At 40.7% G+C, this 25,348-nt stretch overlaps 1 protein-coding gene and 1 non-coding gene across 3 annotated transcripts in view; both read right to left on the reverse strand.

Annotated features, from left to right (window-relative positions):
* Elapor1 (endosome-lysosome associated apoptosis and autophagy regulator 1) overlaps positions 1 to 25,348 on the reverse strand; it is a 98,434-nt gene that overhangs the window by 35,836 nt on the left and 37,250 nt on the right. The window lies entirely within an intron of this gene.
* LOC124968829 (small nucleolar RNA U13) lies at positions 9,710 to 9,812 on the reverse strand. The gene has a single exon (XR_007105862.1). It is a non-coding gene; the product is annotated as a small nucleolar RNA U13 (small nucleolar RNA).

Consider the following 25,348-nt stretch of genomic DNA (forward strand, 5'->3'; position numbering starts at 1 on the left):
GTTTGCCAACCTACTATATCAGGTCCAAAAGGATAAAACTTTGCCTTTTGTAAAAGATAGGAATATTTTATCCCTTCTGTTCTATAAGTAACATTTTTTCACATTTAACAACTATGAAATCAAAGTGTGTCTTATAATGGATATGGTAAGGAAACACTGTCGGATTTTAACTGATAAGAGTATTTTCTTTCTTTGTGATACATAAAAAGTGATTTGTCTCCTAAGCAGTGGTGTCTCAGATGTGTTGAAATATGGCAAAATGTGTTGAAATATGTTGTTTCTCATTTTGTGATGGCAGAACCTTAGGAAGAAGAGAAAACACTTTCAGCCTCCATTTTTATTTTCCTCTCTTATAAATATTCTCTAAATACATACTGTAAGGGCTGGGGTTGTGGCTCGGTAGTAGAGCACTTGTCTAGCATATGTGAGACCTGTGTTTGATTCTCAGCACCGTATATAAATAAAAATAAATAAATAGAGATCCATCAACAACTAGGAAATTTTTTTTTTTTAAATACATACTATATGGCTAACAGGTAGAATTCTGAGCTGTGTTCAGTGCGGCTTGGGACAGCAACACATGAACTCAGCACTTTGACCTTTGAGGTGAACTGAGGAGATCAGGGACCACAGAAGGTGTACAGGAAGAACTGGAGCCTAACAGTCAACCAGAATCTTTGGTTTTGAATTTTATTTATGTGTTTATATATGTATGTTTGTAATTTTGGAACTGAGGATTGAATCCAGGTGCACTTTACCACTGAGCCACATCCAAAGTCCTTTATATTTTTTTATTTTGAGACAGAGTCTTGCTAAATTGTTGAGGCTAAAATTGAACTTGTGATCCTCTTGCCTCAGACTCCCGAGTCTCTGGGATTACAGTGGTATACCAACCTACTCAGCTGGCTTTGGATTTAGATGTTGGTGTCACAGAGGAAAGACAGGACATCGGGATGGGAATTCTTTATACCATTGGGCTCCCAACTCCTTTGGTCCATTTTTCCTCTTAATTTTAGTACTTTCCTCATCTAAGAGGACTTGAAGGTTAAAAAGAACGACTAAACATATATTGATTTCAGTTCTAAAAACAATACTTTCAAAAGGGTTTTGCTGTAAGAATGAAGGTAGAACCCACAGTATGTAAGTTAAATGGACAATTAGGTGAAGGCAGAAAGAATTTGGTGTTCTGCCTGTGAACATAATTGTCCAAGTAGTTTACAGTGCCTTCACAGTTCCCAAACACCATCCTGTCTGATCTCCACAGACCCCAGCAGGTAAGCAGAGCAGAGTTTGACTCCTTCACTGTACAGAGAAGAAAGCCCGATACTTGATGGGGTGATTAGCATGTCTAGCGTCACAGTCTGTAAGTCCCTGGGCTAGAACCCAGTCCTCCCCAACAGGAATCCTCCACTTTCATAGATCTGATCAAACATAAACTCACACTGGGCCAAATTTAACAGCCATGTCTAAAGCATTAAATATGACTCTGTTGTTTAACTGCCAGCGGCAAGGCTAAGCTGGCTTCTGAGGCCTGAGAATTGGTGTTAGAAGATCTAACCTGCTCAAGCAGATAATTTTAGTTCACTTAACTACATTGGGTTGGGCCTCTGAAGGCACATGGGTCAAGTTCATTCCTTTTTATTGGCTTTCATTTGGTATCTTTTGCATGCCACTTCAGTAGGGGGTTTGCTGGGGAAATAGTGGTTCTGAGACTTAGATAATCTCCACTTCAATGTGTGCTAATTTTCTTATGCCACTTGGGGATGTTCACACCATCTTGCTGCAGCTGTTTCAAATCTGAACTAAGCTTTGAAATCGCACCATTCAAGACAGAAACTTAGAGCTCAATCAGGGAATAACTGGCAGACTTCTGCAGTTATATTCAGTGTTCTGTGAACAAATCAATTCCTTGAGAGCACTTCAATTTACCCAGTGATCCACCTTTGAAAGTAAACAATCAGTATACTGCACAGATTCATACAGGAGATACACAAACACACTCAGTGTGTAAATACAGTGCACAGTACCTTCCTGCCCCCTGTGCACAACTAGATGACACATGTCCAAATCACAATGTCAGACACAGCAGGCAGTGGGTACTGCCTCTTCATCAGAGAAATAACAGAAGAGTTTAGAAATGAAGGTGGAAACTTGTATTTAATTCACACCCCTCTAGCATCAGCTGACCATGTAAAACACATGGGCCCCTAATAAAAGAAAGGAAAAAGTTCTCAAGTTGGAAACTGCTTTGCCTAATACTGAGCTATCTGTTGGTAACACTGATCTTACAGTTTTAGAGGAATTCATTCAGACCCACAGTATTTTTAGTCCTTCCTGTCTAGATATTAAATGGGCCACAGAAAAATAAATTTGCCAAGTCAGGATGATACCTAAATGAAAATCTATCCTTCTTTCCACCATCCCTATTCCTTCAAAATAACGCCTTAGTTTTTAAAATGATTGTCAGAGTAATAAAGAAGAGAGTAGAGATTGACAATAATCTATAGGTTAGATGCTAGAGAGGATTTGGTAGCCATCACTGTGGAAGACCGATGAGGTTTAAGCTGACGAGCTGGCGACAAAGACATATGGTCCACAATAGAGGTGGGGGGATGGCCATAAGACTGGGGTTGCTTCTTTGGGTTGTCCTAAGTAAATAGGCAAGTTAGAAGAGACCTCACTACCCCATTACCATTACATGGTGCTCAACTTCTCTGAGCCATAGTTGACTTAAGGGAAAAAGGGGGTATATAAATACCTGCCCCACAGGCAGGACTGCTGTATACAGTTGAATGGGCTATTCACAAGGTTACCTAACTCAGAGCATGAGTCCAGGGTGTGGTGTGCCTCATGATAGGACTGCATTTGCCCAGACAAGGGGGTGTCTTTTTCCCCCATGTGCACTAGATTAGCTGTAAACATTATTAAGACAATAGGTCAACAAGCACTTAGCACAAAAGATTATTTAATTTTCAAAACAACCCCAGTGAGGTTAAGTAATATTATTGTATTGTGGTGTGTGTATGTTTGTGTGTGTGTGTGTTTGTGTGTGTGTGTGTGTGTGTGTGTGTGTGTGTGTTTGTGTGTGTGTCTATGGTGCTGGGGATTGAATCCAGGGCCTTACATCTGCCCTGAGTTATACTCCAGCTCCTTATTTTATAATTTTACTGATAAGAAAACTGAGACCTTGAGAAATGAAATCACTTGCTCAAGGCCACAGAGTCATGGGACTGCCAAGCCAGGATGGGACTCAGGTTATCAGAGTCTGGGTCTGTGTTCAAGCGTGCTGGTGTTCGAGAGCAGCCAGCATGGGCCCCTGTGTGGCTCACAGAGTGTGTCAGGAGCTAAATTCTGACTCTCAAACTGCTAGAAATTTTGCAAGGAAAGCCAAGCCAAAAATAAAATTGCAAACAAAACCCAAGGGTTAAAGACTCAAGCCCAAGGCATTGTGGAATAGAAAGGCAAAAATGAATTTTGAACCTTGTTGGAGGACCTCCTCTGTAGTGGACATCTATTGGTCTGGGCTGCCCAGTGTGCATCCCCATCCTTGCTCTTTGGGAGGATACATAGCTTCCTTATTAAATGCAGTCTTGAAGGGATTGTCAAATGAGGTGGCCTGCCCTCCTCTGCCATGGGATGGGCATGTGACCCATGCTAGGCCAGTCACATGCTCTCCGGGAGGAGTGGGAAATGGGATGAAGGGGATGAGGACATTTAGCTTCTGAGAAATGAGGTGAGTTGGAACTGAGGGAGGGCTGGGGCAGGAGAGTGGGCTGCTGGGGGTGAGCCTGTCTTACTTCTCTGTTCTGCAGAGCCTGGTCTTGGTGCCCACCAGCACCCACCTCCAAATCCAAATCCATAGTAGTAGTAAGAATGATGATGGCAGGTCAGACAAGCCTGTCACAAAAGGAAAACTTCTGTATTAGTCTGTGTACATGAGGTGCCCAGAGTAGTCAGATTCACAGAGACAGAAAGTCGAATAGAGATTGCCAGAGGCTCTGGCGAGCGGGATGGGGAGATGCTGTTTAGTGGGCAGAGTTGCAGTTTTGCAAGATGAAAAGAGTTTTGTGGGCAAATGGTAATGACAGCACAGCAGTGTGAGTGTGCTTAATGCACATTTAAAGATGGTTGAGATGGCAAATTTTATGTGTACTTTACTACAATTAAAGAGAACCTAAAGGTTATGCCACAGGTCCTGGAGAATATGCCTAATCTTTGAATTATTCTACTTAGAGTAGGTGCTTGATGATCTGGTAGTCTAAATTTAAGAAAACTCTAAAATAAAAACAATGCTTAACTTTATTATTATTATTTTTTGATTCACTGTACATAAATGGGGTACAACTTTCATTTCTCTGGTTGTACACGAAGTAGAGTCACACCATTTGTGTACATATGATAATGATGTTTGTCTCAGTCTCTTTCCTTCCCTCCACCCCCTCCCCACCCCTCATTTCTCTTTACACAATTCATCCTTCCTCCATTCTTCCCTTACCCCCTCTCCCCCTCTTTATGTTATCATCACCACTTATCAGAGAAAACATTCGGCCTTTGGTTTTTGGGGACTGACTTATCTTACTTAGCATGATATACTCCAACTCCATCCATATACCTGCAAATGCCATAATTTTATTCTTCTTTGTGGCTGAATAATATTCCATTGTGTATATATACCACAGTTTCTTTATCCATTCATCTATCGAAGGGCATCTAGATTGGTTCCACAATCTATTGTGAATTGAGCTGCTATAAACACTGATGTGGCTGCATCATTGTAGTATGCTGATTTTAAGTCCTTTAGGTATAGGCCAGGGAGTGGGATAGCTGGGTCAAATGGTGGTTCCATTCCAAGTTTTCTGAGGAATCTCCATATTGCTTTCCAGAGTGACTGCACCAATTTGCAACCCACCAGCAATGTATGAGTGTACCTTTTTCCCCATATCCTCACCAACACCTATTGTTGTTTGTATTCTTGATAATCACCATTCTAATTGGGGTGAGATGGAATCTTAGGATAGTTTTGATTTGTATTTCTCTTATTACTAAAGAAGTTGAACATTGTTTCATATATCTGTTGATTGCTTGTAGATCTTCTGTGAAGTGTCCTTAGTGCATTTATTGATTGTGCTATTTGTATTCTTGGAGTAAAGCTTTTTGAGTTCTTTATAAATTCTGGAGCTTAGTGCTCTATCTGAAGTGGGTGTGGCAAAGATTTTCTCCCACTCTGTAGGCTCTCTCTTCACATTGTTGACTGTTTGCTGAGAAAAAGCTTTTTAGTTGGAATCTGTCCCATTTATTGATTTCTGCTTTTATTTCTTGTGCTTTGGGAGTCATGTTAAGGAAGTCTGGTCCTAAGCCAACATGATGAAGATTTGGCCCTACGTTTTCTTCTATTAGGCGCAAGGTCTCCGGTCTAATTCCTAGGTCCTTCATCCATTTTGATTTGAGTTTCGTACAGGGTGAGAAATATGGGTTTGATTTCATTTTGCTGCATATGGATTTCCAGTTTTCCCAGCACCATTTGTTGAAGAGGCTATCTTTTCTCCATTGTATGTTTTTGGCACCTTTGTCTAGTATGAGATAACTGTATCTATGTGGTTTTGTATCTGTGTCCTCTATTCTGTACCATTGGTCTACCTGTCTATTTTGGTACCAATACCATGCCATTTTTGTTACTATTGCTTTGTAGTATAGTTGAAGGTCTGGTATTGTGATACCTCCTGCTTTGCTCTTCCTCCTAAGGATTGCTTTGGCTATTCTGGGTCTCTTATTCTTCCAAATGAATTTCATGATTGCTTTCTCTATTTCTGTGAGGTACATCACTGGGATTTTAATTGGAATTGCATTGAATTTGTATAGCGCTTTTGTTAGCATGGCCATTTTGACAATATTAATTCTGCTTATCCAAAGACGTGGGACTCTTTCCATCTTCCAAGGTTTTCTTTCTTTCTTTAGTGTTCTATAGCTTTCATTGTAGAGGTCTTTCACCTCTTTTGTTAGATTAATTCCCAAGTATTTTTTTTTTGAGGTTATCATGAATGGGGTAGTTTTCCTAATTTCTCTTTCAGAGGATTCATCACTTATGAATATAAATGCATTAGATTTGTGAGTGTAGATTTGCTACTACTATGGGATTTCCAGTTTTCCCAGCACCATTTGTTGAAGAGGCTATCTTTTCTCCATTGTATGTTTTTGGCACCTTTGTCTAGTATGAGATAACTGTATCTATGTGGTTTTGTATCTGTGTCCTCTATTCTGTACCATTGGTCTACCTGTCTATTTTGGTACCAATACCATGCCATTTTTGTTACTATTGCTTTGTAGTATAGTTGAAGGTCTGGTATTATGATACCTCCTGCTTTGCTCTTCCTGCTACTTTGCTGAATTTATTTATGAGTTCTGGAAGTTTTCTGGTGGAATTTTTTGGATCCTCTAAAGATAGAATCATGTCAGCAAACAGTGATAGTTTGAGTTCTTCTTTTCCTCTTCATATCTCTTTAATTTCTTTGGTCTGTCTGATTGCTTTGGTTAGAGTTTCAAGAACGATGTTGAAAAGAAGTGGTGAAACATGTTTGTTTCTAAGTTAAAATTTTGTTTGAACCAAAAGAACTGCCTTGTTCCAGTTTTTAGAGGGAATGCTTTCAGTTTTTCTCCAAGAATGATGTTGGTCAGAGGCTTAGCCTAGATAGCCTTTACAATGTTGAGGCATGTTCCTTCTATCCCTATTTTTTCTAGTGTTTTGAGCAGGAAGGTGATGCTGTACTTTAAAAATTGCTTAAATTTTTAAAGTCAAAATATATTTTTAGCTAATCATCAAATTGATTGACCAAACCCAAATAGATACCAAGAGGGAGCAGTGGAAGGCAGCAGAGTGAACAGCACAGTGGTCTCCCTGGATATGCTCCTGGAGTGGTGGTTTCCTGAAGCTTATGCATTGATATTAACAATTTTCCAAAAACATTTCATTGCAGCCAGGCGCGGTGGTGCATGCCTGTAATCCCAGTGGCTCCAGAGGCTGAGGCAGGAGGATCACAAGTTCAAAGCCAGCCTCAGCAACAGTGAAGTTCTAGACCCTGTCTCTCAATAAAATACAGAATAGGGTTGGGGATGTGGCTCAGTGGTCGAGTGACCCTGAGTTCAATCCCCAATACCCTCACAAAAAAAGCAAAACAAAAAACATTTCATTGCAGTTGTGCAAATAAATATTAAGTGCCAAATTTTCCCCCCCTAAACACCCTGTTCTTTAAGAATTAAAATATACAAACCCTGGAGATATTGTTAACTTGGAACCTGTCAGATCTTCCATGTTCTAGGGGAATGATGCCCATTCAATCCATATTCGACAATTTTTTGAGGGCTTAATATGTGCTGGGTCCTGGTGAAGATTCAGTATCTCAAAGAGAGCTCCAGCTAACACAAAGATGATATATATATATATATATATATATATATATATATATATATATATATATATCATATATATATAGTAGAGAGTATGCTGGCAAAGATGGGTGGGAAGGGTCATAAACACATATGAACAGGACTGCGGGTGCAGCTCAGTGGTAGAGCACTTAACCTGGCCTGCATGAGGCCCTGGGTTCAATCCTCTATACCACAGGAAAAGAGAGAGGAGGATTTAACTGACATTGCCCCCACACCTGCAGAAAAGGGCCTTAGTGCCTAAGAACTCTGGCAAAGGCAGGAGCACGTGTCTCTGACTCCAACCTGACATTGACCATTGAACAACACAATTTCTTTTCTGACCGGTGGTGGTTTGAAAACCCTGACAAGTCAGACCCCCAGACACTCAGTTTAGTTGCTTAAAAATAACCTCTGCAACTGCAGAGCTAAGAAGACAGAGATGGCCGATAGGAACTATCAAAGGAACCAGCCTAATGACTGTGTGACAGTGGGGTCTCTGGTCTTACTGGCCTTCTTACAGCCAGGGCATTTTTCCAATCTAGCTGGCCAGGAGTGCCAATAACAGGTCATCCAACCTGGCTGCAGAGTCAAAGAGGCCCCCCCACAAATCGGGCTTCAGACTGCAAAGGTCCTCAGGGAAAATGAGGGCTAGTGGGTGCTAAACCAAGCTGTCTAAGACACAAATGACCTAGGTGGTCACTCAACTCCTCTGAGCCCCAGTCTCTTCAACTACTAAACTTAGGCAATACTTTTATTTCCAAGATCCTTTCTAGTTCCAACACCTATTATTTTGTTCTGGTACCTACATGAAAATCTGTTCTTCCTTCTTTCTTTTCCTCCTTTCCTTCAAAACAACACAAATTAGTTTTCAATAATTATCAAAGCAATACATGTCAACTGTAGAAAGGATGAAAATACAGACTAGAATAAAAAGGAAAATAAATATCAGCTATAAGCCCACCAAGCAGAGATAACTACTCCACACCCCCTTTTTAATTCTACTTCTATATTTATGAACACTTATGTTGAAGGTTGACTTTTATGTAGTAAGTAGCAGGGAAGAAACTAACCCTGACCCAGAAGCAGGTCATCTCCCAATGTTTTAGTGCCAGGTTCCCCATAAATGTATATTGGGTGCTGGGTGAGGGACAGCCTCAGATAACTACTTTTAACATCTTGATTATTTTTCTGTACAGATGCATTTTAATTTTTAATTTTTTGCAGTGCAGGGGATGGAACCCAGGACCTTGCATGTGCTGGGCAAGTGTTCTACCACTGAGGTACAACTCCAGCCTTGCCTGTGCCCCATTAAAAACAAAATGAAAGGTTGGGGATGTAGCTCAGTGGTAGAACATGTGCTAAGCATATTCAAAACCCTGGGTTTGATCCCTACCACCATAAATAAATAAGTAAATACAAACTGAAGACCACATGGTATACAGTTTTATATTCTGATTCTTTCTTATTTAATTTTAGGTCACTAAAACCACTTTCCCTGAACCAGGAGTGGTGGTACATACCTATAATCCAAGTTACTAAGGAAGTCAAGGCAGGAGGCTTGCAAGTTCAAGGTCAGCCTGAGAACTTAGCAAGACCCTGTCTCAAAATAAAAAATAAAAAGGACCAGGGATGTGGGTCAGTGGTAAAGCAGCCCTGTGTTCAATCCCCAGTGCCACACACATGCCCGCACACATACAGACACACACACACACATACAAACATACCCACAAAACACTTTCCCATGTCTTTAATGGTTGTGCCATAGTTTTTTTTTTTTTTTTAAACATTCTCCTATTGTTGGACACTGAGTTTCCCTTATTTTAAATTGTACTCCAGTGACACTCCCTCTCTGTCTCTGATTGTTTCCTTTGGATAGAATCCCAGAAGTGGAATTACTGAGTTTAAAAGTATGAGTTTCTTTAAGACTCTTGGTCAGGAAATGGGATTTGTAAGAGAAAACAGACATATCTAAGTCTTTAGGGATGTGACTTTATTATGTTAAATTGCAAATATGTATTTTTAAAAAACAAAATAGCATAAGCCCCATTTACCCATCCCCCAGCTTTAATACTCATTTCTGTTCTCATTTCATCTACTCTACCTACTCCCCATTAATTCCTGCTTACTCTCCCCACTTGAAATTATTTTAAATAATCATTATTTTAAATATAATATAATTTAATATTATTTTAAATAGTTCTTATTTTTCTTTTAAGTAAAGTTTAGATACATTGAAATGCACAAATCTTAACTGTACAATTTTGACGAACGGAAGCACTTTTTTCCACATTAGAGAGGCAATATGTTGACATGGTAACAAGGTTCAGAGGTAGGTACATCTCACACAACAGCATGAGCACTCAATCAACACGCTTATGAACCAAAAGGTTGGAAACGCTTTTAAAACATTAACAGGGCTCAGAGTAGCCACCCAGAGATGGTTGAAAGAGGAGGGCTAACTCTGTTTCTCCTATCCCCCAGACAGAATCCAGAGCCAGACAGGCATCATCCACTCTGAGTCTTCAAATCACAGAACCAAGGCTGCATAAAGTCATAACCACCCAGAGAAGCAGGTCGGCACTGGCTTGGGTTTGTCTTGGCTGGGTGTCCAAGAAACAGGTTCTTAAATAAACCCAGGTTTTGACTAGAGCCAATGTGTGACTCAAGGCCTGGGGGTCTGGGAGAGGCCACCTCCTGTTCTTCCTCCATCTGCAGTCTCATCTCCCTTCTCTCACAGTCCCTGGCCAGCAGATCATTCTGGGATAATATTAAGGTAAGGGTAAATGCCACTGAGCTGGGACAGCAGGTCAATAGGTAGTAGCTATCTCAGTAGCAAGTGCTTCTCTGCTTAGTAAGCACCTGATCCAGATTGGAGCAGATCCCATTAATTAACACCAGGTTAATGGAAGCCCTTTATTATTTCTGGCATTCTTTCCAGAGTCCCCTGACTCCAGGAAGATACTGGTCTTTGCTGCAAAGTAGGAATGAGCTCCACTTGGCACTGGAACATGAAAACCGTAGAGAAATGTCAGAATATGAAACATCAGTGCCCCAGATGAGAATTTCAAACAGTCTAAACAGTTCTATCAGAGTTTATTGAACTCCTCTTTTTTTTTTTTTTTTTTTTTTTTCCTTTTTGTGTCAGTAGGTCCCAACTTGTGTATTGGGTGCAAGCTCTAAGGCAGAGCGACCTGACCAGGCTTGTCCATTGTGACAGGTAGGGCAGGAGGAGGACCTTTCCTATTGTTCTTCAGCTGGTCAGACCAGAGCCCAGCCTGCGGGCAGCCAGCTTCTCCCAGTCCCCCTCCCTCCTCCTCACCGGTTTAGGGCTACTGTCTGAGAGTTGTGTCTCCTGGGTCCTTCGGCTTGGACATATCAGCTCTAGCCCTCTGATGATACAGATTAATGATCTGTCTGATCATCAAAACTGCCTGGAGGTCATGTTAAAAGCACACATTCCTTGGTTCTACCCCCAAAATTCTGATTCTCCTCTACATCTTCCCTTACTTCCTCATTAAAACTCAATTTTATAAGCCTCAAAACTTATATTCCATTTGGAAGTAAATCTGATAGACAAATTCCTCATAAAACCAGATCCTTAAACTATGGTCCACAAACCACTTCCCCCATAAAACAGGATGCAGAGTTTTAGGCATGTACATATTTTGGGGCAGTAGATCCACAGTTTTCATTATATCCTCTAAGAAGTCTATTATCCCCCTCTTCCCTACACACACACACACACACACACACATCAAAATCTGCCATAATAATTTTAAAGTAGTTTAATATTTTTTAAAAACCAAGAGTGTTCACATTTTAACAAGGTAGCTGAAATACTTTAATGCAGTGATGTTCAAATTATACTCCAGGGGTTTAGAAAGCCTGCCCCAAGGAATGGGAATAGCGAGTTATCCCTTTAATGGAGTAACATTTTTTTCAAATATCTTTTACATATGTAGGTATGTCAAAATACACTCTACTGTCATGTATATCTAAAAAGAACAAGTTAAAAAATTCAAATCTCTTTTACATGTTTATGTTTCTAAGTTAAAATTTTGTTTGAACCAAAAGTTTCACACACCAAAAAAGTTAAGATGCCAGAGTTTTTATTTGAATAAAAAGATGCTAAAGGTGGAACTGCAGGCACTGAGGCAGACTTACAGGGTCCAGGATGCCTGAGGGGCTTTCTTTTAAGAATTACACAGAGTCATTTCCTCTACCTACAAGTGAGACCTCCTCTCCCCGAGAACAGACACCAGACCCAGCAACAGCCCAGCCCTGGATGACCGTCCTCTCTTTTGTACTGTGGCCTAGCAACATGGTATCAGGAGAACTGGGGCTCCCAGGCTTACGGAGTCTGGGGGAACTCTGGCTTCACATTGACCCTTCTCTCAGCATATTCTATTCTACTATTTTGACCACCACCCAGCAGAGATGGCTCCCAGTCACCCCGTGGACACATCACACAAAGCAGATACTGTACACAGCTGGGGCCGGTGGCGCCACCACATTCTAGGCCAGGCCAGACCCTGTCCCTGTCTCCAATTTAAACTGCCCATTCATTAGGGGCAGAGCATTGGCCTGGAGGCTCCAGGAAGACACCGGGCAGTCCAGTAAGGAAGACTGGTGTGGTAATCACAGCCACCAAGGTAAGCAGCTACCAGCGCCCACCACTGGTCTCTGGGATGGCACCACGTGCATCTCCTCCCTGAGCCCGCACAAGACCCCCTGATACTATCCCCATTGCCTCGACTGCCCTGTACACAGTCACAATCTGCTCTCCTTCGTCCCACTGAGCTATGATCCCACAAATCCAGAATGACTTCCCCCACAGCACTCCCCACCTTCAAACACACTTTATAACTTAGTTATTTACAGTATTTATTGTCTATTTCTGCCCCATCCCCATCCCAGATCTATACAAACATGGCTCTACAAGCCCTGGCACTGTAGGCTCTATAAGAACACGCAACTTTGCTTTTGTTCATGGATGTAACCCAAACGTCAGTACAGTGCCTGACACAGTTGCTGTGCGTGAGCATTTGCTGAATGACTGAATGGTGAAAGAGGATGTGGCTAGAGCAGCTCCAGAGCTGTGCAAGGTTAGAGCCAAGAGACCTGGACCCTTTCTTGTCCTGCCACCAATACTACAGGATCATGGGTCAGTCATAAATCTCCCCATCCATAAATCAGATGTCACATCCTGTTAAAATGATGAGACAGACCCCCAACCCCACAAGTGAGCAACACCAATCTCTCAGGATGACTAGAAAAGCTTTTTGTTAACTGGTTTAAAAAAAAAAAAAAAGCCAGCTACTGCTAACACCTGCCTGAAGAGGATTTATCAAGGAACCCAGGCATCCTCTCCTCTTCCTGGCTGAGAGAACAGGACCAAAAGGAGCCCCACTAACATTCGTGGGTTAATAGTGACACCCTCTGCAGCAAAATCCTCCTGCAGCAAGAATCTCCTCGATTTTCCGCTTGATGTTCCAGCCTGCCCTGATTCTCCCTCTTCTCTAATCTGTGTCTTCTCATACATATGGAACAACATCTGTCCTTTTTCCATTTCTTCTCTCCCAGCAACTCCCTAAAGTTAATCTCTCCAAGACAAAAGCTGGTCACTGACATTTATGACCCTCCGTAACTGGCCAGACCATCGGGTTTTTCAGTGTTGGTTGTAAATATCCCTAGGATTGAAAAGGCTTTGTCACCAAGAAATGAAATCCCCTTTATAAATTCCAATCCTTCCCTGATAGGTGGAAGCATGGTACACACATCTGTCCACAAGGCTGGGCTTTATGAGAGTGTATTTCAGAGATGTGCTTCTCTTGCTTTTTAATGAGATCAAAATGTTCCATTAAATTGTTTTCACCTGAGCTTTTAATCATACAAGTCAGAATGAGGCCAACAAGGGCCTGGCCAGTGCAGACCTCTCCAAGGACGTGGCCTGCCTGAATGTGTCAGCTGTTTAGGATGGAGAACATGAACCTGGAGGATGGACTTCTACATTGTCAGTCAGGTCAGCAGACAGGTATTCTTTAACTCTGCTGGAGCAAACACATCTGAGCAGCTGCAACACCACAATCTCCTAGAACATGGTTTCTCAAACTGGAGTCCCTAAACCCCGAGAGTTTCCACACATGTTCTAAAGAGTCTTCAAGTTCTCTAAATTAAAAAAAAAAAAAAAAAAAAAAGACTTTACTATTTAGAGCAGCTTTAGGCTCATCACAAAATTGAGCAGAAGGTACAGAAAATTCCCATGTATCCCCTCCCCCACAAAAAGCCTCCCCATATCAGCATCCCCCTAGAGAGGTACACTTGTTACAGCTGATGAACCTACACTGATGCATCATATCACCCGGAGTCCACAATTTACCTCTCTTGGCACTGTGCGTTCTGTGGGTTTGGACAAGGGTATAATGACATGTACCACCATTGTAGTATCATACAGAGTAGTTTAGCTGCCCTAAAAATCCTCTGTGCTCCACCTATCTACCCCTCAACTCCTAACAACCACTGGTCCTTTTCCTGTCTCCATATGTTTCCAGAATGTCATATAGTTGGAAACATAGTATGTATCCTTTTCAGATTGGCTTCAAGTTCCCACCACATCTTTTCATGGCTGGATGGCTCATTTTGAAATTGTAAAATTCTATTATCATTAATGTTATTCTTTTCTATTTCTTTCTTTCTTTCTTTTTTTAGAGAGAGGGTCATGCTGAGTTGCTTAGGGGCTTACTAAGTTGCTAAGGCTGACTTTGAACCTAAGATCCTCCTGCCTCAGCCTCCCTAGCTGCTAGGAGAGTAGGCATGTGCCACTGCACCCAGCTCATTGATGTTATTCTTAAAAATTAATTTAGCACTGGGTGTGTAGCTCAATAGTAGAGTGCCTGCCTAGCATGCACAAGGCCCTGGGTTCCATCCCCATCACTTAAAAAAATTATTTGGGCATATCTGAGTTATGAATTATTTGGGCATATCTGAAGGTTGATGACCACCTTCCCTCAAGAACAGCTATGAGATTTGGGGGTGTGCTTTGGCCTTTGTGCTGTCATCTGCTATCTTACCTAGTGTGGCTGCAATTCCTTCACATTCCTCCCTTAGAAGACTGGAGTCTACTCTTACACTATTGGCCTTGAACCTGGGCAAGCTTGTAACTACGTGGACTAATAGGAAAAATATAGTGGAAATGACACTATGTGACTTCTGAGTCTAGGTCATAAAGAGCCACATGGCTTCTACACAGAAATGCATCTAAACATGGATTAATTTTCTATCTGGCCTGGGGTACTTAATTTTTTAATCTAATGAATCATGTTTTTATTTTTTAATTTGTTCTAACTAGTTATACATGTTTTTATTAATTCTGAAATTTTCTTAAACATTCTCTCTCTGAGGGGTTGGGGAGATAGCTTAGTTGGTAGAATGCTTGCCTGGCAAGCACAGGGCCCTGGGTTCAATCCTCAGCACCACAAAAAACAAACAAACAAAAAAACCATTCTCTCTTGAATATTCTTTATCCTCCCTTTTGCTATTCTCTCTCTCTCCCTCTCTCTCTCTCTCTCTCTCTCTCTCTCTCTCTCGTAAGTTGTAAGTTGGACCATTGGACCATTTAATTCTATTTTCTAGGTCTCTTAAATTCTTATTTTCCATCTCTGCACAGTATTCTGAGTAATTGCTTTTATTTTTTCACTACACTCTTCATCTCTGTCAGATCTGCAAATTTAATGTCAATATTGAGTTTCAAATTTCAATGAACATTGTCTTAGTCCATTTATGTTGCTATAACACAATACCTGACATGGGGTAATTTATAAAGAAAACAAAATTTTATTTTCTCTCAGATGGGAAAGCTGAGAAGTTCAAGATCAGACAACAGCATTTGGTGTGTGGTTAGGGCCTTCTTAGGGTCCCGAATTTGGCAGAAAAGGGAAGAGCAAGAAAGGGACCATCTTCCTCCATCGCACCCCTTTGTAAGGGTTCCTAATCCATTCAGGAAGGAGGAGCTCTAGTGGCCCAATCACCCCTTAAAGGTCCCACTTCTTAATACTATCTCACTGGCAATACCTAGATTTTGGAGGAAGTGTATTCAAACCATAGCAAATATATGTTTTTGTTTCCAGAAATTGATTCTTACTGCAAACAGAAAAGACAAAGTACCCATAAAAGTGCTAATTTACAGATGGCCCCTGACTTAACTGTAGTTGACTTATGATTTTTCAGTTCTACAATAGTGTGAAAGTCACATGCACTCAATAGAAACCACACTTCAAATTTTGAATTTTGATCTCTTCCTGGGCTAGTAATATGGGTACAATAACCTCTTCAGTGCCAGGTGGTGCAGTAACCGTGGTTCCTGGTCAACCACAATCACAGGGAACACCCGACAGTCTAGAGTGGCTGCGTTGCTAGGATGAGTTATCCATATTAAATGCATTTTCGGCTTACAATATATTCAACTTATAAAGGGTTTATTGGGACATAACATGTTGTAAATCCAGGAAACACTGTATACTAACAGCAAACTTCTCCACAACTCAAATAACATTCAGAAGACAATGGAAAATATATCCGAAGTATAGAAAGACAGATTCTAGAAATCTATTTCCAAGAAAATTATTCAAGAGTGAATGCAATAAAAGTCAAACTTTGTATTTTAGAGTCTTCAATTCACCCACAATTTCTCAAAACTTTAGGTAATTAATCTCCCCTCCCAAAAATAATAATAATAATAATAATCCTTAAGATTATGTTCCAGGCAAAGCACTGTGGTGCATACCTGTAATCCCAGCGACCCCGCAGGCTGAGGCAAGAAGATTGCAAGTTCAAAGCCAGCCTCAGCAACTTAGTGTAGCCCTAAGCAACTTAGCAAGACTGTCTTTCGAAATAAAAAATGAAAAGGGCTGTGAATATAACCCAGTGATTACATTCCAATTTTATGGACAACTGAAACTAACTTTACCTTTTCAAAATATTGAGACACAAGTCACAAACTCTAAAATTCACCCTCTTAAGTTGTACAATTTAGTGGATTTTAGTATAATCCACAAGGTTGTAAAACCATTATCATTATCTAATTCCATAATATATTTATTGTCCCCCTCCAAATGAAGCACTATTAGCAGTTCCTCTCATTTTACCCTCCCCATAGCCTCTGGCAACCACAAACCTTTTCTGTCTCTATGGATTTACATATTCTAGATATTTCATATAAACAGAATCATAATATTTGGTCTTTTGCATCTGGCTTCTTTTACTGAGCATAATGTTTCTAAGGGTATTTCATATCATAGCATGTATCAATATCTAATTCCTTTCACAGTTAAGTAACATTTTGTTGTATAAATATACCACCTTTTACTTATTCAGCCTTCAGTTGATGGACATTTGGATTATTTCCACTTTTTGGCTATTATGAATAATTCTGCTATGAACAATCAGGTACAAATTTTTGTATGAATATTTTCTTTCAATTCTCCTGAGAATATACCAAGAGTGCATGCTGGGTTATATGGTGGTTCTGGGTTTGACTTTTTGAGGATCTTCTCAACTGTTTTACTCAGCAACTGCACCATTTTATATTCCCACCAGTATGTATGGAGGTTCTGATTTCTCTGCATCTTCACCAAAACTTACTATGTTTTTATAGCTACACTTATAGTTCACTTTGTCTTTTAAACATGTCCTCCATGACTCCCTGACAGAATCCTGTTCCCACTAGGACTGCAGCTGTGATCTGGGATGGTACTCTCAAGGGCTGATGTGCTCATCTTTCCCCAACTCCACGCTCAGTGACATCAGAACTTGAAATGGACTGTGATGGGAATATTTACCCCTTGGAATTGAATAAACACTACAAATCAGGGCTTCCCTTCACCTCTCCAGAGAGCCAGCTGTTAAATATCTACCAGCACTAGATAGCAGTATCCATTTTCTCCTAACTCCATAGTTTTCTTTGATTTGCTCTTTGCTTTGGCTTCTACCTCTACACATCTTCTAGTTCAGTTAGCTTTTTATAAAGTTCCATTCAACTCTCTTACACGCAGCTACTTCCACAGTTTCAATTGTAGGTAGGGACTGAGGATTCCCAGTTTATATCATGAGCTCCAGGTCCTTGCCTCTAACTGCTTAGGGGGCACAGGCATCTCAGACTCAACATTTAAAATATAGCTTTCCAGATCTGGGCACAGTACTGTATGCCTGTAATTCCATCTACTTGGGAAGTTAAAGCAGGAGGATTGTAAAATTTGAGGCCAGCCTCAAGACTCTTGTCTTAAAATAAAAATTTTAAAATTGTTGAGATATAGTTCACTGGTAGAGCACTTGCCTCATGTGTATGAGGCCCTGGTTCAATCCCCAATATTTAAAAAAGACACACACATGCACACACACACAAAAAGTATAGTTCTCGGGGCTGGGGCTGTAACTCATGTTAGAGTGTTTGCCTCGAACATGGGGGGCACTGGGTTTGATCCTCAGCACCACATAAAAATAATTAAAGATATTGTGTCCATCTACAACTAAAACATATTAAATATATACATGTATAGTTCTCTGGCTGGGGATGTAGTTCAGCAGAGTAGAGTACTTGCCTAGCATTTAGAAACCCTGGGTTACAGCACCAAAAAAACAATAATAATCATAATAATTTAATTTAATTTTAAAATATTTTCAACTGCTTTTTTCATTGGTGTTCCATACCTAATGGAAGGTAATATTATTCACTTTTCAGTGGTGATACAGGTTCTTCAGGGTCTTTTGAATGATACTTTCAATAATTTTATCTGCTAACAATTTATATTAGAATGATAATAAGTAATGTTTATATAAAATGCGTTTGAACTCTTTAAGTATTTAGTTTTACTTATTTCTTTATAGCATTTCAAAAATTCTAAACAGTTGGAAAAAAATGACTAATCATGGCATTGTCCTTCTGCTCTGATAGTGCAACCCCTGGCTGGGCACCTCCTCCAGCCCGGACCCACACCCTTGACCCTCTCTTGTTGGCCCCATGTACAATCACCAAGACCTATTTTCGACCTCTAAAATCTCTCTTGAATCAATCCACCTCCCTACCCATAGAGCCAAAACGGCCACTTCTTGCCCAGATGAACCTCCTCGCTGCTCGCCCGGGCTTTGTTCCCCTTCCCCTCCAATGAGCCCTCTGGGCGGCAGTGGAGAGATGGTCTGCAATGCAAATCAGGTTAGCACCACCCCACAGTTACCCTCAGTCCAAGTGCCAGACTCCTCCTCTGCAAGGTGGATAAGGCCTTCACTCCCTCCTCCATGTTTACTTCTCCAGTCTTTTTCTTCATTCCAACCCTATGCCCGTACATAACAGTTTGGGATGTCATCATTTCACCTCAGAGCAGTTCAACTAAAAATATTTACTATGTGGATAGTGAGAGCATGCAACTATGATCTCGATGGTCCCAGCATATATAGGGACAATGTGCACAGCTGTGTGGATTGAGCACTGCACAACCTCCAGGAGTGTGTTTTATTATAATACATTAACTATCCTATAAGATATATACAAAATAAAAATGTTATAAATATGCATAAACATAACATACTTTTTTTTTTTTCAGTGCCGGGGATTAAACTCAGGGCCTTCTGCACGCTGGGGCAGCGGCTCTTCCACTGAGCTACAACCCCAGCCCTCTTAAACTTTTTGAATTGATTTCCATGTGGATAAATTACCTATCCCCCAATTTATTTAAATTAAGTATTAAAAATTTTAATGTCTCACTTAGAGAGATTTAAAAAATTAATTTGGGCCATTTGCCTGCCTCTTGCCTGCCCATTACCTGCCTTTCTCCTACCTATCACCCATGGTCCAGGTCCACCTGCCGATCATTCACCTGTAGCTAGCAGAGCAACCGCAGACCACCACTGGATCGCCAGCTGCCTGTTATTGCCTGGAAGTCCACTGTCACAGTACCTGCAGGTTTGATTACACATGACTGCCTCCATTTTGAGACAACAGTCAGGACCTGCAGGACCCCTGGCCGGACTGACTGAGCCCCATCTCCAGGATCCCTCAACCAGACTGACCAACCTCTCCCTGCCTCCAGGACCCCTGCCTGACCAACTGCACCCCACCTTGACAACCACCAGCCAACCACGCCCACACCCCAAGCTGCAGCTCCCCATGTGCCAACACATTTGGAAGTTAGAGCAGCCATTTTGGATTATCCTCGAAGCTGTAGCTCCCATCTTTAGGTGGGACAAATCCCATTCTGAGATGCCTGCTCGAGCCTGGTACCTCTCATATATCAGGCTACTGAAGACTGGGAGGTTTGAATACTATATGACTATTATACTGTAGATTTTTTTTTCTCCTTTTCGAAAATTTTTAAATTTTTATTTCTTTACTTTTCTTGCTCTATTTCCCTTTTGTTTACCTGTTTCCTCAGAGTCTCTTTCTCCCTTTTCTCATGCTAAAAACCAACTTCTTTTGATTACACTTTCACTCTTTCTACAATCTAGAACTCTATATACTCTTGTGTTATCCCATTAATAGCTACATCCTACACCCCTTCCCATCCTCTTTCTCCTCCATTAGAAACTGCAGACCTTATTGCAAATCTATTTGTTATACTGAAGATAATAATTGAACTCATTCTGGTTTTTTTTTTTTTTTTTTTTTTTTTTTTGGCTTCATTCTGTTTATTATGACAATATTGTTAACGTCCTCATAAGTGTTATTTAGTTTCGGGTTGCATATTGACTAAACTGGGCACTGTTAATATTGATCTCCCCCTTAAAGGAAAGGTTTTGGAAACCTATAGGGTCACTATAAGCCTACAGGGGGGAAACTGCAATAACCCAGATTTGCACTGCTAGAGGGGAAGATACATGAACGACATGAAAAAACAAGGGAAGAAAATGATCCAAACAAACCTAGATTCTATTTAATAGAATCCAGTGACAGCATGGTAGAAGAAATGTCAGAAAAGGAGTTCAGAATATACATAATTAAAGTGATTTGTGAGGCAAAGCATGAGATAAGAGAGCAAATGCAGGCAATGAATGATCACACCAATAAGCAGTTGAAAGAGCAACTGCAGGAAGCAAAAGATCATTTCAACAAAGAGATAGAGACTCTCAAAAAAAATGGAAATTCTTGAAATGAAGGAAACAATAAACCAAATAAAAAACTCAATGGAAAGCATCACCAACAGACTAGATCACTTGGAAGACAGAACCTCAGACAATGAACACAAAATATTTAATCTTGAAAATAAAGTGGCCCAAACAGAGAAGATGGGAAGAAATCATGAACAGAACCTTCAAGAACTATGGGACATCATGAAAAGACCAAATTTAAGAATTATCGGGATTGAGGAAGGCACAGAGATACAAAGCAAAGAAATGAACAACCTATTCAATGAAATAATAGCAGAAAATTTCCCAAACCCAAAGAATGAAATGGAAAATCAAATACAAGAGGCTTACAGAACACCAAATGCACACAATCACAACAGATCCATACGAAGGCACATTATAATGAAAATGTCTAACATACAAAATAAAGATAGGATTTTGAAGGCTGTGAGAGAAAAGCATCAGATTACATATAGGGGAAACCAATATGGATATCAGCAGATTTCTCAGTCCAGATTCTAAAAGCTAGAAGGGCCTGGAATAACATATTTCAAGTTCTGAAAGAACATGGTTGCCAACCAAGAATCCTATACCCAGCAAAACTAACCTTCAGATTTGAAGACAAAATAAAATCCTTCCATGATAAACAAAAGTTAAAAGAATTTACAAATAGAAAACCTGCAGTACAGAATATTTTCAGCAAAATATTCCATGAGGAGGAAATGAAAAACAACAATGTAGGTTAGCAAAGGGAGGAACTGTCTTAAAAGAAAAACCAATCAAAGGAGACACCAAGTCAAGTTAAAAATCAAAAATAAGCCCAAATGACTGGGAATACAAATCATATCTCAATAATAACCCTCAACATTAATGGTGTAAGCTCATCAATCAAAAGACATAGACTGGCAGAATGGATTAAAAAGAAAGACCCAACAATATGCCACCTTCAAGAGACTCACCTCATAGATAAGGACATCCACAGACTAAAGGTGAAAGGATGGGAAAAAACCTACCATGCACACAGATTCAGTAAAAAAGCAGGAGTTTCCATCCTTATTTCAGATAAAGTAGACTTCAAGCCAAAGTAGTCCGAAGGGATAAAGAAGGAAATTTCATACTGCTTAAAGGAACTATAAATCAAGAATACATAATGACCATAAATATTTATGCCCCAAACAATGGTGCATCCATGTACATCAAACAAATCCTCAATTCCAGGAATCAAATAGACAACAACACAATAATTCTGGGTGACTTTAACATACCACTGTCACCACTGGATAGATCTTCCAAACAAAAACCAAACAAAGAAACCGTAAACTCAATAACACAATCAATAACTTAGACTTAACAGACATATATAGAATATTGCATCCATCAACGAGCAAATTCACTTTCTTCTCAGCAGCACATGGAACCTTCTCGAAAATAGACCATATGTTATGCCACAAAGCAGCCCTTAGTAAATGCAAAAAAAAGAGATACTACCTTGTGTTCTATCAGATCATAATGGAATGAAATTAGAAATCAATGACAAAATAAAAAACACAAATTACTCCAACACCTGGAGACTAAATAATATGCTATTGAATGAAGCATGGATAACAGAAAACATCAGGGAGGAGATAAAAAAATTCTTAGGAGGTCAATGAAAACGACAATACAATATATCAAAATCTCTGGGACACTATGAAAGCGGTACTAAGAGGAAAATTTATTGCATGGAGCACATTCAAGAAAAGAATAAAAAGTCAACAACTAAATGACCTAACATTACAGTTCAAAGTCCTAGAAAAAGAAGAACAGAACAACACCAAAAGTAGTAGAAGAAAGGAAATAATTAAAATCAGAGCTGAAACCAATGAAACTGAAACAAAAGAAATAATTCAAAAAATTGACAAAACAAAAAGTTGGTTCTTTGAAAAAGTAAACAAAATAGACAAACCCTTAGCCACACTAACAAAGAGAAGGAAAGGGAAAATTCAAATTACTAAAATTTGTGATGTAAAAGGAAATATCATGACAGACACCACTGAAATACATAACATAATGAGAAGTTACTTTGAAAATCTATATTCCAACAAAATAGAAAATACCAAAGACATCCACAAATTTCTAGAGACATATGATCCTCCCAAACTGAACCAGGAGGACATACACAATTTAAACAGATCAATATCAAGCAATGAAATAGAAGAAACCATCAAAAGTCTACCAACCAAGAAAAGCCCAGGACCAGATGGATTCTCAGTCGAGTTCTACAAGACCTTCAAAGAAGAACTTATTCCAATACTTTTCAAAGTATTCCAGGAAATAGAAAAGGAGGGAACCCTACCAAACTCATTCTATGAATTCTATCACCCTCATACCCAAACCAGATAAAGACACATCAAGGAAAGAAAATTTTAGACTGATATCTCTGATGAATATAGATGCAAAAATCCTTAACAAAATCCTGGCAAATCGCATACAAAAACATATCAAGAAGATAGTACACCACAATCAAGTGGGGTTCGTGCCAGAAATGCAAGGTTGGGTCAACATCCAGAAATCAATAAATGTAATTCATCACATGAATAGACTGAAGGTTAAGAATTGTATCATCATTTCAATTGATGCAGAGAAAGCATTCAACAAAATACAACACCCCTTCATGCTCAAAACAATAGAAAAAATAAGGATAGTAGGAAAATACCTCGACGTTGTAAAGGCTATTTATGCTAAGCCCATGGCCAACCTCATTCTTAATGGAGAAAAACTGAAACCATTCCCTTTAAAAACTGGAACAAGACAGGGATGCCCTCTTTCACCACTTCTATTCAACATAGTACTTGAAATACTAGCCAGAGCAATTAGACAGACTAAAAAAAATAAGGGGATAGGAACAAGAAAAGAGGAACTCAAGCTGTCACTATTTGCTGATGACATGATTCTCTATTTAGAGGATCAAAAAAAACTCCTCCAGAAAACTTCTAGACCTCATAAATGAATTGAGCAAAATAGCAGGATATAAAATCAACATGCATAAATCTAAAGAATTTTTATACATAAGCAATGAAACATCTCAAAGGGAAATGAGGAAAACAACTCTGTTCACAATAGCCCTAAAAAAAAAAAAAATACTTGGGAATCAATCTAACCAAAGAGGTGAAAGATCTCTACAATGAAAACTACAGAACATTAAAGAAATAAACTGAAGAAGATGTTACAAGATGGAAAGATCTGGACAACGAAGCGGAGCGAAAAATGGCGGATTGAAGTTTCCAGGACCGCGGGCAGATTCTCTAACCTAAGGAGACTCGTCTGCGAAGGGTGAGGCTCCCAAGCCCAGGAGGGAGGTCCGGGCCCCTGGGAACGTTGCCTGCGAAGGCTGCCCTGCCCAGGCGGCAAGACACACCTCCCCCGCTGGAGCAGTGAACTCAGAAAGCGGGGAACTTTGCAAAGGAGGTTGTGCGACACACCGCTTGGTTTTGAAGTGATCTGCCAGGGCTCCAGCGGCTGCCAGAGAAAGAGTGGCTGCCAGAGAAAGAGAACGTTGCCGGCGAAGGCTGCCCTGCCCAGGCGGCGAGTTGTTTGGATCCAGCAACCGCCTGAGCAACGGGGAGGGGGCTGCCCAGAGGAGGTGGAGGTACGCAGTGAGTGGCTTGGTCTCCAAGTGCCCACACAGAGAACCGGGTGGCTGTCTGGAGGAAGAGACGAGCGACGGGTCACTGGGGCTTGGAACATATGTACGAGGCTCCAAGTGACTGGTCAGAGGGCGGGTTGCATAGCCAGGCGATTAGGTGCATAGCAAGGTCCGGTCCAGGGACCTAGGCACCTTTTCTTGAATGAACTACACAGAGACAAGCTGAGGGGCGAAGTGAAGGTTCCAGGACTTCGGGCAGCTTCTCTAAGAAGGGACAACCTAAGGAGACTCGTCTACGAAGGGTGAGGCTCCCAGGCCCAGGAGAGCTACACAGAGACCAGCTGAGGGGTGGAGCGAAGGTTCCAGGACTTCGGGCAGCTTCTCTGAGGAGGGGCCACCTAAGGAGACTCGTCTGCAAAGGGCAGGGCTCCCAAGCCCAGGAGGTAGGTCCAGGCCCCTGGAAACGTTGCTTGGGAAGGCTGCCCTGCTCAGGCGGTAGTTGTGGACTGAGGGGAACCTCTAGGAGGGGAACTGACTAGCGAGACCTCCCCACCGGGTGGGTCTTCCCCGCCGAGTGAGGTTTTCCCACAAAGACGGTAAAACCAGAGACACAGGCCCAAACAGGCATTGCATCAGCCCGCAGTCTAGTTCCCCTTTGGATGACCACTGGTCAACAAGTAGAGGCACCTCTGCCCTCTAGCAGGGAATATACCCCACCTGAAGACCACCACCCCTAGAGAGGCAGCTACCTAGGGGAACACCGAAGTATCAACTTCCTCTAAGACTTCAGGCTACTGAAGGATAAGAGGGGATACACTAGCAATCTTCAGGAACATTATAAGTCAATAGAGGAAATCTGCAACATCTCTGCAGTCCACTGATACCTGAACAATATGAGAAAACAAGGGAAGAAAATGCCTCAAACAAATCTGGATGTTATATCAATAAAATCCAATGACAGCATGGCAGAAGAAATGTCAGAAAGGGAGTTCAGAATGTACATAATCAACATGATAAGGGAAGCAAACGATGAAATGAAAGAGCAAATGCAGGCATTGAATGAACGCACCAATAGACAGTTAAAAGAGCAAATACAGGAAGCAAAAGACCATTTCAATAAAGAGTTAGAGATATTGAAAAAAAACCAAACAGAAATCCTTGAAATGAAGGAAACAATAAACCAAATTA

Source organism: Sciurus carolinensis, chromosome 1 (assembly GCF_902686445.1).
Source record: "Sciurus carolinensis chromosome 1, mSciCar1.2, whole genome shotgun sequence".
Taxonomy (NCBI): domain Eukaryota; kingdom Metazoa; phylum Chordata; class Mammalia; order Rodentia; family Sciuridae; genus Sciurus; species Sciurus carolinensis.